Here is a 13,149-nt window from a genome sequence, read left to right on the forward strand (position 1 = left end):
TTAATTTGACAGTGCAGCATTTAAAACTCTCTCTCCAGTAAAGATGTGTACTAGATTATGCTCCCAATTACTCCATTACTGTCAGTCATAAAATAGCTGGACACATAGACTGTTCTATCTGGACTTCACTGTACTAGTACTTAATCTAAGGGAAAACACTGGTGTTTAAGAGAGCAGAATGTTTTTGTTGCACAATGTTTTATGTTGGCAAAACAAATACTTACGATTGGGCCTGAGACCCAAAATTCAGATTGTCATTTGAATCTGTTCTTTCCCACAGTTCAGGGGTGGTTGGGGAGTTGGTTGTGCTCATCTCTGTAAATAGCTGCAGTCTGTGTTTGAACTCTTTTTGTAATCATCTGTTTTTCTTCCTGAATTACTTCTGTGATTCAGGACAAAAAGAAGTGGCTGCCTCCACACCTAATTCGGGCACTGCCCCTGAGCCTGTCCATTTAATCAGCCAATTCCTGACAATATGTCACTTCCTGAGAAGAGAGATGCCCAGATTTCAGCATGCTTGGCTTGGGTGTGCAAATTCCCATCTGACAGTTTTACCATATTGCAACATTTTACAGTCATCAGATTGCCTATCCATCGCATTCATTGTCTGTTATAAGGTACCTGTCAGAACCTCTGTAGCTAAGGACAATTATATTCCTTCTTTCTGATGGGATCTAATATGAGTCAGGATTGAAATTGGCAGGGTTTTTTTGGTTCTTTTCAAAATCTGCTTTACATTTTGTTGGCCAGTTATAGTGAGAGACAGACGTTTTTTGCCAACTTGAGATGCTTTTTCACACCTTTAACAAAACACTAGGCTTGGGTTTTAATAGGATACTTTCAGGGTATGTTTTACAGTGTTATTTTTTTTAAATAGTTGATTGTGCCAAATTCATCTTTGGTGTAACTTCACTGAACAAATTAATTTGACCTACTGTTTGCTGTAATCCTTTAGAAGCTTAATAGTGAATTCCCTGTCCAAACAAAATTAAACCATATGAATGCAAGTTAAAGGCCTGATCCTGCCAACACTTATGCACGTGAGTAACTTTATTCACCTAAGTATTTCACAGGCTTCAGGAGACTACTCATGTGACTAAAACTACGCCTATAGGCAAGCGTCTACCAGATTGGGCCATTCAATATCTTAAAAATAAGTTTAACAAGATATTGTCACACTAAAATTAATGCACTAAACTAATAACTAAATATACCCTACTTACCTATGTTACTAATAACAGACGTCATCATTAAAAGAGAAAAACAATTAAAAATCTGTCTTACTTTTCACCATGAACATGAACCCAAACAAGAATATATTAGCAAATGTGTCACAACACCTTCAACTGTCCCAGTGACTATGCATTATGGACGTGGGGTTCTCTTTTGGCTGATCAATCCACTCAAGACAATGCTATGAGCTACTGATATATATATATATATTTTTATTTGCATAAGATGGATTTGCACATTTTTACTCTCCCAATATGCTGGGTGAAACCACCTTGAAGCTGATAGGCATAAGTGACACCATTCATTTAGGACAAATGTAAAAAAATAATCCAGCTCCTTTATGGAATTAGGTATCTGAAACAAAAGGAGCCACCACTCAAGAAAGGGCAGGTTTGAGTAGAAACCTAATCATGTGGTCTAACAGGTTTCCTTGGAGACTAATATAACAAATACAAGGGGCTGTAGCTTTGACTGGTGAATCTGTGTGCGTTTGTGTGAGAAGCAGCAAAAATGTAGAAGGACTAAAGAGGCCCCAGACACAGCTAGAGAAGCTCTGGTAGCATGACCCTGAGCAAAAAAGGTAGAGGAGAGAGAGCTTTTGGGCTGCATACTGGCAGAAAGAGGCTTGGAACTGTGAGCAAACTACCTTGTTGATTTGACCTGTGTTCAGGGAAACAACACTTTGTACATTTTTTTTTGTAAATAAAGTTATTGCATCTCAGAAATACCTGACTCCATCAATTTCTCCTCCAAATGGAAACAACTTGCTAGACCCTGAAAATTGAGTAACCTAGGTCAAAAAAGAATAACAATATTATCACTTAACCAACATGGAATATGTAATATTAGCCAGGACTGTGGAATCCCTAATGGAGGATCACGTATACAAAATATGTAGCTTCAAAAGAACTCAACTATATTATCACTGAGGGCAAAAATTAGTCTCTTAGGGCCAAATTCTGCCCTAAATGACATCTGTGCAAGCCCAAAGTCTTAAATGGAGAGTGTAAGTGAGGGATTTAGCATTTAATGTTGCTTCAAAGTACAGGTACCTGCCTATTTAATATAAAACAATAATATTCAATGAAATTAAGTGGCATTTGCTAGATAACTGATGTATATTAAAATGAAATGTTTCCTAATGGATAAAGAAAGATGCCTTGAATGTCAGGGCATTGTTGTATGTACATGTACTCATTAATAATAAAATCAGTTTACATAAATTAAGATTAATTTGATTTATTTTGATCCTTTAGTAAAATACAGGGACTTGATGCCCTGGCTCTTTTGTGAGAGAGATATTAGACATATTGTTAAAACCTTTTTTTTTTTCACAAAATCTACCAACATCTAGCCAGTAGACCAGCTTTTCCACCCACAGCTTTATAAACTGGGCTACAAGCTCACATACAGAGAACCAGCTCTTGGTTTTAGGCTACTAGCCAGCTGAGTTCCTCACCCCCATAGAGAGGATTAGCATAATTCACCAGTATCTTTCTCAACCAGTATGTCAGCTGTGACCCTGCTTACTCTTTGCCCCTCTCAGGGATTTTTTATATTCATATTAAGCATGGATGAGGCAGCTTTCTGAATCTGATGGTCTTGTCAGCTAGTGACACGAGGTAGCTGAGGGGCAGGCACTGAGCGTGTCAGCAAGAGTGCTCATGAGGAGAAGCTCTGCACCCTTAGTGCACAATGTAAACAAATAATAAGGCTCTGGAGGAATTACCAAACATTCTGGCTAAATGACAAAAATCTGGTCCTTTGTAAGTATGCTGCCTCTGAGAAACAGATCTGAACCCTTGTCCCATTCTTCTCTGACCTATATCTAGCCTTTTTTGGGAGGCATGATCAGGTGATTGGATGATGGAATAGAGAGTATGGGGTAAAACTCCCACTGACTTCAGAGTGTGCAAGATCAACACCTTTGTACAAATTTAGTATTCTATTCTTGCTGCTGGCTTATAGGCTCCTGTAGAAAGAGAAGATAGGTGGAGGAGCAAGACAATATTTAAATCTTTAATAAAAAATCTTGCCACAAAAACAAATAAAGAGTTGCCCCCACCATAAAGGTGCCTCCTAAACTAATAAACTATTAAAAAACCCAAAATACTCAAATATTCCAAAATAGTGCATAAAATAATCCAAATTCTAGGTATCTTTGCCACAAGTTCAAAATACAATGACTCAGAATAAAATAATCAGATCACCCACCACCATAAATTTCAGTCACTAACAGAACTCCAATGGTGACATTCTGGCCTCATGGAAGTCAGTACCAAAACTTCCTTTGACTTCAACAGGGCCAGGATTTCACCCCAGATGTCCTTTGTTGGTCAATATTTCCAGGTTGCCCAGTTTCAAGTGAATTTCATTTTTAAGTTTGTGGGTTCTTGCAGACCTCAAACCCTGGGTTTTTGAAACCATGCAGACCAAAACTGGTAGATTCTGCATTGCCCTATAGAACAGCTGAGGTAACTATATCAAACTGCATTTCCTTTTAAAAAAAATCAATATATTCTCATGTATCATTTTTATTAAAAACCAAGACCTCCATATGGTGCTGCTACCTTTGTGCAGCACGCAGCAGAGGCAAAAATATTATTCCTCGTTTGATGATTATTCCTGCTTGGTTAAAAACATCCTTATCTTCCTCTGACTCCTCATGTTCTCTCTGGGGAAAAGAAATCCCAACAACTTTGCATAAATTAGAGGTGCCAGTAGCTGAAATGAAACAACCAGCTCATTCACCGCTGTAAAACTGAGCTCCCAGCAAAAGGAAAGTGCTTGTGTACATTCAGCTTTTGTAAGAGTGGGGGTGGGGAAACACCTGCCTTTTTTTTTTCAAGTGTGACCTACCTTATTCTTTCTTCTTGAAAGCCCTGAAAATATCACATTTCCTTTCCCTCCACCTACTCGACAAAATGTGTAAGATGTTAGCACTCTTGATTTTTCTAACTACTCCCACATATTTTATGTCATAACTTTCCTCTCCCAGTGAACTCTAGACGTTCTCTTCATACCACATATCTCTTTTCTAACTTACCCCAGTCTTTCTTTTATCTCTCCCACCTACCCACACCAACATCCATGGGTCTGGAAATTTTACCAAATACCTGTGAGCCAGTGGACTAAACCCACAAGATCCAAATAGAGATGAGTGATGAGGGGGAGCCCCTTTTCAGAGGGAATGCCCAAGTGAGACCAGTCAACCCCATCACTCCAAGACAGCTACAGGGAAAGGAACAGAATTCCTACCAGGGGCTGTCCTGTGTGCTGCCACTTTTCACGTCAGCTTCGGCTAGTAGATGACTGATAAGTTTGAATTCTCCCACCTGACTGCTGGAATGGAGCAGGAACGTCCTTTCTCTCGCCTCTCCCATCTAGAGCTTCTTGGATGCTTTGAGGATGGTTGGACTGTTAGACAATTTTCCATCAAATTGTTTGATGGAAAATTGGGGTCTCAACTACATTAATTTTTTTTGGTGAAAAATTATCTTCCCACAGAATTTTGATATTTTTTTTCATTGAAAAACCAAACACAATCACTGAGATATTCCAGTCAAAAACTGTCATCAGAACACTGAAATATTTTAATTAGGAAATGCTGCCATGGTGCCATATGGGAGTTGTAGTTTGGTTGCCTCAAGGCCCTCTTCTCCTCTCTGAACTGGGCTAGCTGGCTAAACTAAATCTCCTATGAACCATGGCTGTAGACTCCCATGATGCATCACCCCCTCTATCAAAGAGGGAAGACCAAGGAGCATCCTAATCTGACCGGGAAGCCTGGCCTATAGAAGCGAATGAGAGCTTGAGCCGTAGCACTACAACCCCCAAGAGGCACTGCAGCATCACTTCCAAATTAAAATATGTTGTTGTTTGGCCAAAATATTTCTTTTCAAATTTCTTCCAAAAATTGAAATTTTCCACAACACCCCCCCTTCCCATTTTTTACTAACTTTAGATGGTGGGGACTCTTCTATACTTTACACACAGACACCCCAGCCTCATGGCTGCTGCAAGACAAATGTGGATGCTAGTTTGAGTGTGGGGTTTCTCAGATACCAGACAGTGGTTTGTTGTAGAGTTGCTCAGAAGAACTAAACCAATGAATATTTTAAAAATTGCAGTATATTTTTTAAAGTATTATTTTAGTAAGTGTTCTGCAGTTTATTTAATAAAAATACAATTACATATTATAAACCAAACTAAATTCCACTAGTCCATATAAATGAACCCATTTGGTGGTGGAGCTGCCTTGAATGTTGTGAGCATACTTATTTGCATATTCACTTAGATGCATGATTTGGAAATCCACAGCAGGTCTCCTAATTCATTAGTGAAAATGAAAAGATTCTGATGTATTTCTTCTGATGGAACTTTTTGAGAGGATGAGAGGCATGTTAGTAATGGATATTTTAATATTTCTCTGAAATGGATGCCTTTAATAATACTTAAAAGGTGTGTTGAGCAAAGTGGGGGAGGAGTATCACCCATCTCCCTCTCACCTTTCTGCACAGCCTAATTTGTATTGCATCACAGCTCCCAAAATCAAAGACAGTAGTTGTACGACTTCCTGTACTAAAGGTGGACATCCCCCTATCATGGGAGTATAGAGAGCATTTGCTATACCCCATTTAACTGCACTGTACTCCTATACATGGACTTCATAAACATATTTCAGCTGCACTGTGATGGATGGCTATAGATGGGAGACCACATGCTCTTCATTGGCCTCTCTCCACTTCTTCCTTTCTTTTTCTCTCCTTACTGTCCTTCCCCATTCATGACGTATGACTCTGTTGCCTTCCATTAATCCAGGGAGTCTCAAACAGGGAGGTTATTACATGGGGGTCATGAGCTGTCAGCCTCCACCCCAAACACCATAAAGGGGGGGTGGGGTCACACTCAGAGGCTTTCTGTGTGAAAGGTATCACCAGTCTAAAAGTTTGAGAACCACTGCATTAAACTCATCTTTATTCAGGGGATAGGGGGCTAACAAGACCATTTTTCTGCCATGGGCTCTTCCTCCATCTTGAATTGAAGGAGATCTGGTAGGTGAGAGGATTATCTCTGCTTCCGTCTGCCTCTCCTCTTACCTGGTGGTGAGGGGTCTCCTTCCAATCTCTCTGTGGTGGGATGGGGAATCTTGTAAGAGGACAGACTGCAAGGTGGAAGAGCCAAATAAGGGGACACATCTTTTCCCATGAAGTTCTGCTGCTGCTCCACCTGCTGGTGGGAAGGTTGGGAGCCCAAGAAACTGCACAGCCAGGTATTAGCTCCTCTACTGATCCCACCTCCAATTCTCCAATGTGATGCAAGCTCATTTCATTAGCCAGTAAAGAGGGGGAGCCCTGGGGAGGTGAGTTGTCCCAACCCAGAGAGAGAGAAAAGCTCTTCCTCTTTTTTTAATCAGAGAAATGGGGGCTGTTCTTTTACTCATTTCCTCTTATTTTCAACACTGCTAATAATAACTTCATTCAAAAAACAAATTTTCTTTACTACTTTTCTATTTTAATAAAAGACACATATAATCATTTTAATGTTTTGACAGTGCTTTAATGTAATCAGTTGTTCTGTTCCATTCTACACAGGTTCTTACACCATGCTCATCACCATAGTATATCAGCTCCTTCCAGTAGTGCCTTAAACAACGTGACTAATATCTGTCACAAGTTTGTTCTCTCATCCTCTCCCTAGGGGAAGGAGTATATGCGGCTGGGTGTCTTGTTTTGGTAGTGGGTTTTTAAATATACATGTTGCTATGTATTTATGGTAGAGAAAGCAAGGTCAAAGAAATGTGCCTTGCACTTGGAGCAGAAAGTGGTGAGGTTTGTGATGATCCTTAGTTCCTGGGGGGAGTTCAGTCCACATTCTCAGATTGCCCCCTGAGAAAATACTGTCTCCTACACAAGCTTTAATCTTATTATAGGGAGTTCCATTGAGCCAGAGAAGCAAAGTTGTTGACCACAGTCTTCATCCCGGAGCTTTAGAGAATATTTTAGGTAACCTGGGCTCAGGCCCTAGAACACCTTGAGGAAAGACCTTGAACTCCATTTGATATTTCATAGGAAGTCAGCATAAAGAGTGGAGGACATTTTCCATGCATTCACAGTAGCCATTGTTGCTGAGGAAACATGTTGCAGTGTTTTATTCTAGTTGGAATTTCCTAAAGGCTGAAGGCTTCTTGCCCAGGTATATCATATTGCCATAGTCCATCTGAGAGGTGACGAAGATGTGAATAACTGAGGCCAGGTCATCATCCACCAGGATGAGATGGAGATTCTTAGCAACTGGAGATGGTTGAAACCATTACTCATGGATGCTAGTATGTGTAAGTTTAGGCATGCGCCTGGATTCCTCATCAGTGCTAAACTATGGACTGAACTGATCGATTGCAGTGTGTTTCTTTGATCAAAGGAGACTGCACCGTGCCTGAGAACTCTTCAAATGCTGTCCTCTGCTCACCAACATCACCTCTGTCTTCCTCAGATTCAACTTCAGCCAATTGTTCGTCATCCATGAGCCTATCTTATCCAAAGACTAGCTCGTCTTGGTGGTAATAGTATGTGGTGAAAGATAGGTAGAGCTCTGTGTCCTTTGTATATTGCTGGCACTTGAGTCTGTTGTCTGACCAGTTTATCAAGTGACTGCACATAGATGCTGGAAAGGACCAGAGAGAGAACTGATCCTTGTGAGACTCTACAAGTGGAGGGAATCTAGTGGTGGAGGTGCAGTAGTGGTGAAAGTAGAAATCATTTCTTGCCGGTACGTACTGCATTCATGGGAGGGACACCATGACCACACATGACCCTCCATGTGACTCCTCTATGCCCAGCCTGGGGCCCCCACACTCTTACCATCCCCTCTACTTTGTATATATTGTGATAAACTCAGGACAGAAAGCTGCAAGGAGGGGGTAGAAAACAGTTGCAGAAGGTTAAAAGGCCCTCCTCCTTATCAACTGAGGAGAGGTGACTACAGGTCAATCAGGTTCATCTGAGAAAAGGGTTACCAGAGATCAATTAGGATCAGCTGGGAGGGAGTTACCTGAGGTCAATTAGGATAATCTGATTCCAACTAAGGGCTGCCTGAGACCTTTTAAAACCCTCCCCTGTTGGGAGAAGAGGGGTGGGGGAAGAGAGAGAAGGAGTCAAGCTGCCAGTAGGTTAGGAGAAGCAAGACAGTGAGCCTCATCAGGAAGGGAGGCTGCATTCCCTCCCATAAGGGAGAAAAACAAGCCCAAAAGAGAGGCTGACAGAAGGAATGTGCAGCGAAGAGGGACTGTTTTACCCAAGCCCATTTTGCCAAGGCTAAAAACAGCTGAGGCTGGTGAGACCAACAAGATGCCTTGCCACAGTACAAACATGAACATGCTTAACTACTCACTTTCCCCTCAAATACATAGTTTTCAGTCTGTTTATATGGAATATAGGAGTTGGGTGAGGAGCCATTTCAGCATATATATGACTTATTAAGACAAATTTTAAATAGAACTGTATCCTAAACTGCTTTATGGTATTGTACCTAAACATTGCATTTCAATGGGGGATTCAATTTCCTTTATAGGAAGAGACTCCTGAAATGATTACCAGTCCACAAAAGTGGTCCATAATCATGCAAATAGTCCCATTGTCTTCAGTGGGATTGATCAAATGATTAAGGATTTACAGGATTAGGTTCCAAGTTTGTAAATTGTTCTGGATGAAACTGACAATGCCTGAGCTGTTAGATCAGAAGGAGCTTCCTTCAATTAAAGGTGGGCAGATGTGTGATAAGTCTTAGCTCCGTTGCTAAGATGAGGAACATATTTTCAACAAAGTTCTTGGCAGATGCCTGAGGCAGCTGGTTTAAGGCCATCAGTGTCCAGCATTATAATATACACTTATAGTTCTCTCACCTACAAAGCTGGAAAATGAGGCATTTGTTTTCTTTGTTTTGCTGCTCTAGTTCCAGTTAACAAAATGCATGTTAGACTAGTTTGGCTGTGTACACTGAGAACAACACCTGATTCCTGTAAGGCTGCAGAACTGGGCTGACATCCAATCCAAACATCCTCTGGTCAGTGTAAGCAGAGACATTCTTCTAAACATGGTGTGTGTTTGTGATCTTGAGACCACATAAACTGATGAGGCAGTGAAGAACACTGGGTTGTGATAGAAGTGCCCTGGCTGTGACAGAGCCTGTGTGGATAGAAACCAAAATCAAGTTTGCTGAACTCCCTGTGAACTGATCCCAGAGTTTTCCACAGCTCTAGTTCAGTGCATTTTAGTGTATGGTCACTAGTTAGCAGACACCAAATCTTCCCTCACTGATCAACCCCTCAATAAAAGGAGGAGTCAGGAGCTACTTGCTACCTCTGCTGGTGATGGGACACAGCTCAGTTACAGACCTCTCAGCTAAGAGATGATTAGGAGATGGATGTGATAGGCTGTCTCCTCACGCTTAGACTAGTCTAAAACTGGTGTAACTTCAATTAACTTGCACCTGACTTACAGCAGTGTAGGTGAGAGGAAACTCAAGTTTGATACATGTACAAATATTTTAAAGTGGCAAACACCCAGGATAGAGCAGAGTTATTTAGGGTGGAACACAAAGGGGTAACTAGGATCAATGGAATGAAATTAAGAACGGAAAAAAGCAGGCTAAAAACATTGACAGATGTCAGGAGTACTCTCCCAAGACAAATGTCTTCCTTGGACTTTTAAAAGGTCATTATATAGCACTAGAAAATGTGCTGTAGGGATCAGACATTCCCTAGCAGGGAACTGAATAACCACTTCTAGGATAAGAGTATAAAATGCTTTTAAGCTGTTTTAAATGACATTATAGAATAATACTTCCCCATAGGCTGTCATTTCTTCTGCATGAAAGATGTCCTAACAAAAAGATGATTATGTATCTGAAATTATCATCTGAATCATAACTTAATAAAATGACACCGTTACCCCATATGTGGAAATTAGTTTAACTTTTTCAAGAGGATAAAGGGGATAAATGCAACTTTTATTAATCACTAGCAAGCAATGTATTTTTTGGCTGGTAAAAAGTACTTTTAAAGTATTTTATGTAAATCTAGTTATTTAATTTGTGAATTTAATTCCCAAGTTTACCCTTTTTCCCTCCCAATGGCAACATGGTTTAGGAACCATTTTATCAATATTGTTCTTATAGGTAGATCTTTATACAGCACCACCTAATCAGGAGATGGCTTGACTACAGTGTAAATCTGAAGAATGGGGCTTTATGGGATGGTATTTGAGTAAGAATTAACAAATAGCAGCCTTGTGTTCACCTTTCAATGTACAAATACAACATTAGTGTTAACCATAAGCATAAAAAAATCACAAATCTACCTCCCCCGACCAAAAAAAATATATCAATCCTGAGATTTAAAAACATAACATTTTGAGTTCTCTTTATTTGCCTTCTAGTTTTCGATCCTTTCAGACAGAGCTAGGTCATGTTTTCAAGCTTTTCTCCTCAACGATGAAGATTAGGAACATACTTTTCTTTTAAAAGGAGAGCTCAAATTCTCACATAATTACATTACTGCAAGAGCTGGGGTCTTTAGAAAAATATCAAATAACTCAAGAGTTGGTAACATTGTTCGGATGAGCCAGAAAATCCTCCTATTGGCAGAAAGGCTACATGAAACAAATCCTTCACTCCTCTGTGGATTGAATTTGGTCTGGCCAAGTAGTAAGATGAGGGGAGTGATGTCAGACTTTTTGTCCAGGGTTGGATGTGAGAAGTTAGGCATCCATTAATTCATTTCAGCAAGGCTGGGCGATCCCTCATCAATTTAGCAACATTCCACTCATATGACTTCTTTAGACTGACAGCAAACCTATAGGAAATGAAGCTGTTAAAACATACAGCTGACTGGCAGTTTTAGTTCTTTATTTGGGTATTCTTCACTTCATGTTCTACACTGCCATGTACAATAGAGGTGTGCTGTTAGCACTGCCAACCGCAAATGTTAAAAAACGATGAGTCAGCCTCAGAACAATGAGCTTTTAAAAATAAATTCTGGGTGCTTTTTATATTTGTCATTTCTATTTTAACCACTGGGTGTACAGTGGGGATCAGATTTTTATGATTTTCTTTGCAACGGTGAGGCCTAGAAACTTTCTCTTAAAAATTAAAGCTGAGATTCCAACATGCTGACTTGACTGCAGTAGTTGGGGCCTAAAAAAAACACCAACCAGAGACTTGCAATAAAACCAGGAGAGCTGCAACACTGTAAACTGCTGCTGCGCTTCGCTGCAGAGGTGGCTGCATTTCAAGGTGAGCCAAGTTGCTTACTTTGTAGAGCCGCTTAAACACTTTGGGATGCCAGGGGAGGAAAGTTACCGACTAAAGAGGCTAGCGCTATTGAACGGTGCCCTTATTTCTCCGGCCAGCCCCGGCCTAGAGAAGTGGGGCTGGCAGCTGAACGGGACGCTTCTCACAGCGGGGCCTGCAGGCGTGGAGGAAGCATTGCGGCTCTGCGGGGCACCCTTCTCTGGGAGGAAACAACCCGGGGATGAGTCCTCCGCACAGGGAGCAGGCGTGGGGGCTTCAAGGCAGGTGTAGGCCGACGGAGCCCAGTCACTAGGGCGGCTCCTCCTGCTGCCACTCTTCCCCCGGCGTCTCTTTCGCGCTGCTCCCCAGAAGCCGGGGTTCCCGGGCCGCTGCTTGCCTTCGCCCCCGGGCAGCGCCTTTTCCACTCCCGCCCGGGGTGCCCCTCAGGGAACGGGGGCCCGCCGGGGCGCTGTGCGTGCCGGGCTGGCGCGGCCTGGGCTGCCCGCGGCGCGCTGACAGGTGGTGGCCCTCAGCCTCCCAGCGCAGGCGAAGCCGCCGCTCCGTGCAAACGCTCCATTGTCATTGCCGGGGCGCCGGCGGCTGGGCAGAGCTCCGCGTAGCGCCGGCGGCGGGGCTTGGCGAGGAAACGGGCGGCTGCCGCGGCTCAGCCTCCACGCTCAGCCCCAGCGGGGGGCCCGGAGAGCCGCGTCCCCCCCGGAGAACAAAAGAGCCCGGCGCGGCGCGGCGGAGGAAGAGGACGCCGGTGCGTTGGCAAAGGTAAGCGCTCCCCACAGCTCGGGCGGGCGGCTGGAGAGATCGGCAGCCCGCTGAGCTGAGCTGCCCCGGTGCCCCGCTCCCTTCCCCGGCCTCTGTCAGCGTGAGGGGAGCTGCCCTGGGCTGGGGCTTTATGCAAAGCGGGACCCAGGCGGGGAGAGAGGGACAAAGCCATAGAGACACTGTGCCCCAGGGAGAGCTCAGGGCTACAGGGAAATGTAGAGCCGCACTAATGGCTTCACGTACAAATAGTGATTGATTGGATCCAACTCTGCGGTATTGGAGAGGGCGAGGAGTATATGGAGCAGGGACACGCAGTCCTCCCTAGCCGAGTATCTCCATCCATCCCAGGATGGTCCTGCCAAGCCTGACAGTGTGAATGCAGACACACCAAGAGGCACGTTCAGGAACTTTTAGAAGGAAGGGTGCCTCTCGCTCTTCTTACAATTGAGAGGTTCAGATTAGCCTGCCTGGGTCACTCGCTCTCAGACCACAGGTGAGCCAAGGTTGCCTTTGTGATCGCCTCATGAATTTTTAAGTCCCCAAGAAACCCTTTCCAAAGCTGGCAGTAAAAAAGAAGCTTTGAAGCAAATTCATGGGCAGTGGAGATGCAGGTGTGCATAATTGAGAGAGTTATTTTTAAAGGTAAGATGAAGATTATTTAAATGTTGTTGGTGTTGCTTTTAAACTGTAGTTCAGAAGGAGGTGAAGTGGTTGAGAATTATGCTGCTTGTGTGAGTTAGGTTGTAAAACAAAAAGATGGTTATATTTTATGTATTCTATATTCTGTGCTGTCTTATTAGGTCTTCAGTGCATTTCTTGCCCGTTGGTTGATTTAGTTTCACAAGAAATCCT

General features: G+C 42.7%; 1 protein-coding gene across 2 annotated transcripts in view; it reads left to right on the forward strand.

Annotated features, from left to right (window-relative positions):
- The first annotated feature begins 11,892 nt into the window (after nucleotides 1-11,892).
- PDE4B (phosphodiesterase 4B) overlaps nucleotides 11,893-13,149 on the forward strand; it is a 361,995-nt gene continuing 360,738 nt past the window's right edge. Inside the window, exon 1 of one of the 2 annotated variants that reach the window (XM_045028054.1) lies at nucleotides 11,893-12,297. The gene's annotated coding sequence lies outside the window, so the exon portion shown is untranslated. Of the gene's footprint in view, nucleotides 12,298-12,976; nucleotides 13,029-13,149 lie in introns of those variants that run through there. The other variant, XM_045028055.1, reaches the window with a different exon arrangement.

Source organism: Mauremys mutica, chromosome 8 (genome assembly GCF_020497125.1).
Source record: "Mauremys mutica isolate MM-2020 ecotype Southern chromosome 8, ASM2049712v1, whole genome shotgun sequence".
Lineage (NCBI taxonomy): Eukaryota > Metazoa > Chordata > Testudines > Geoemydidae > Mauremys > Mauremys mutica.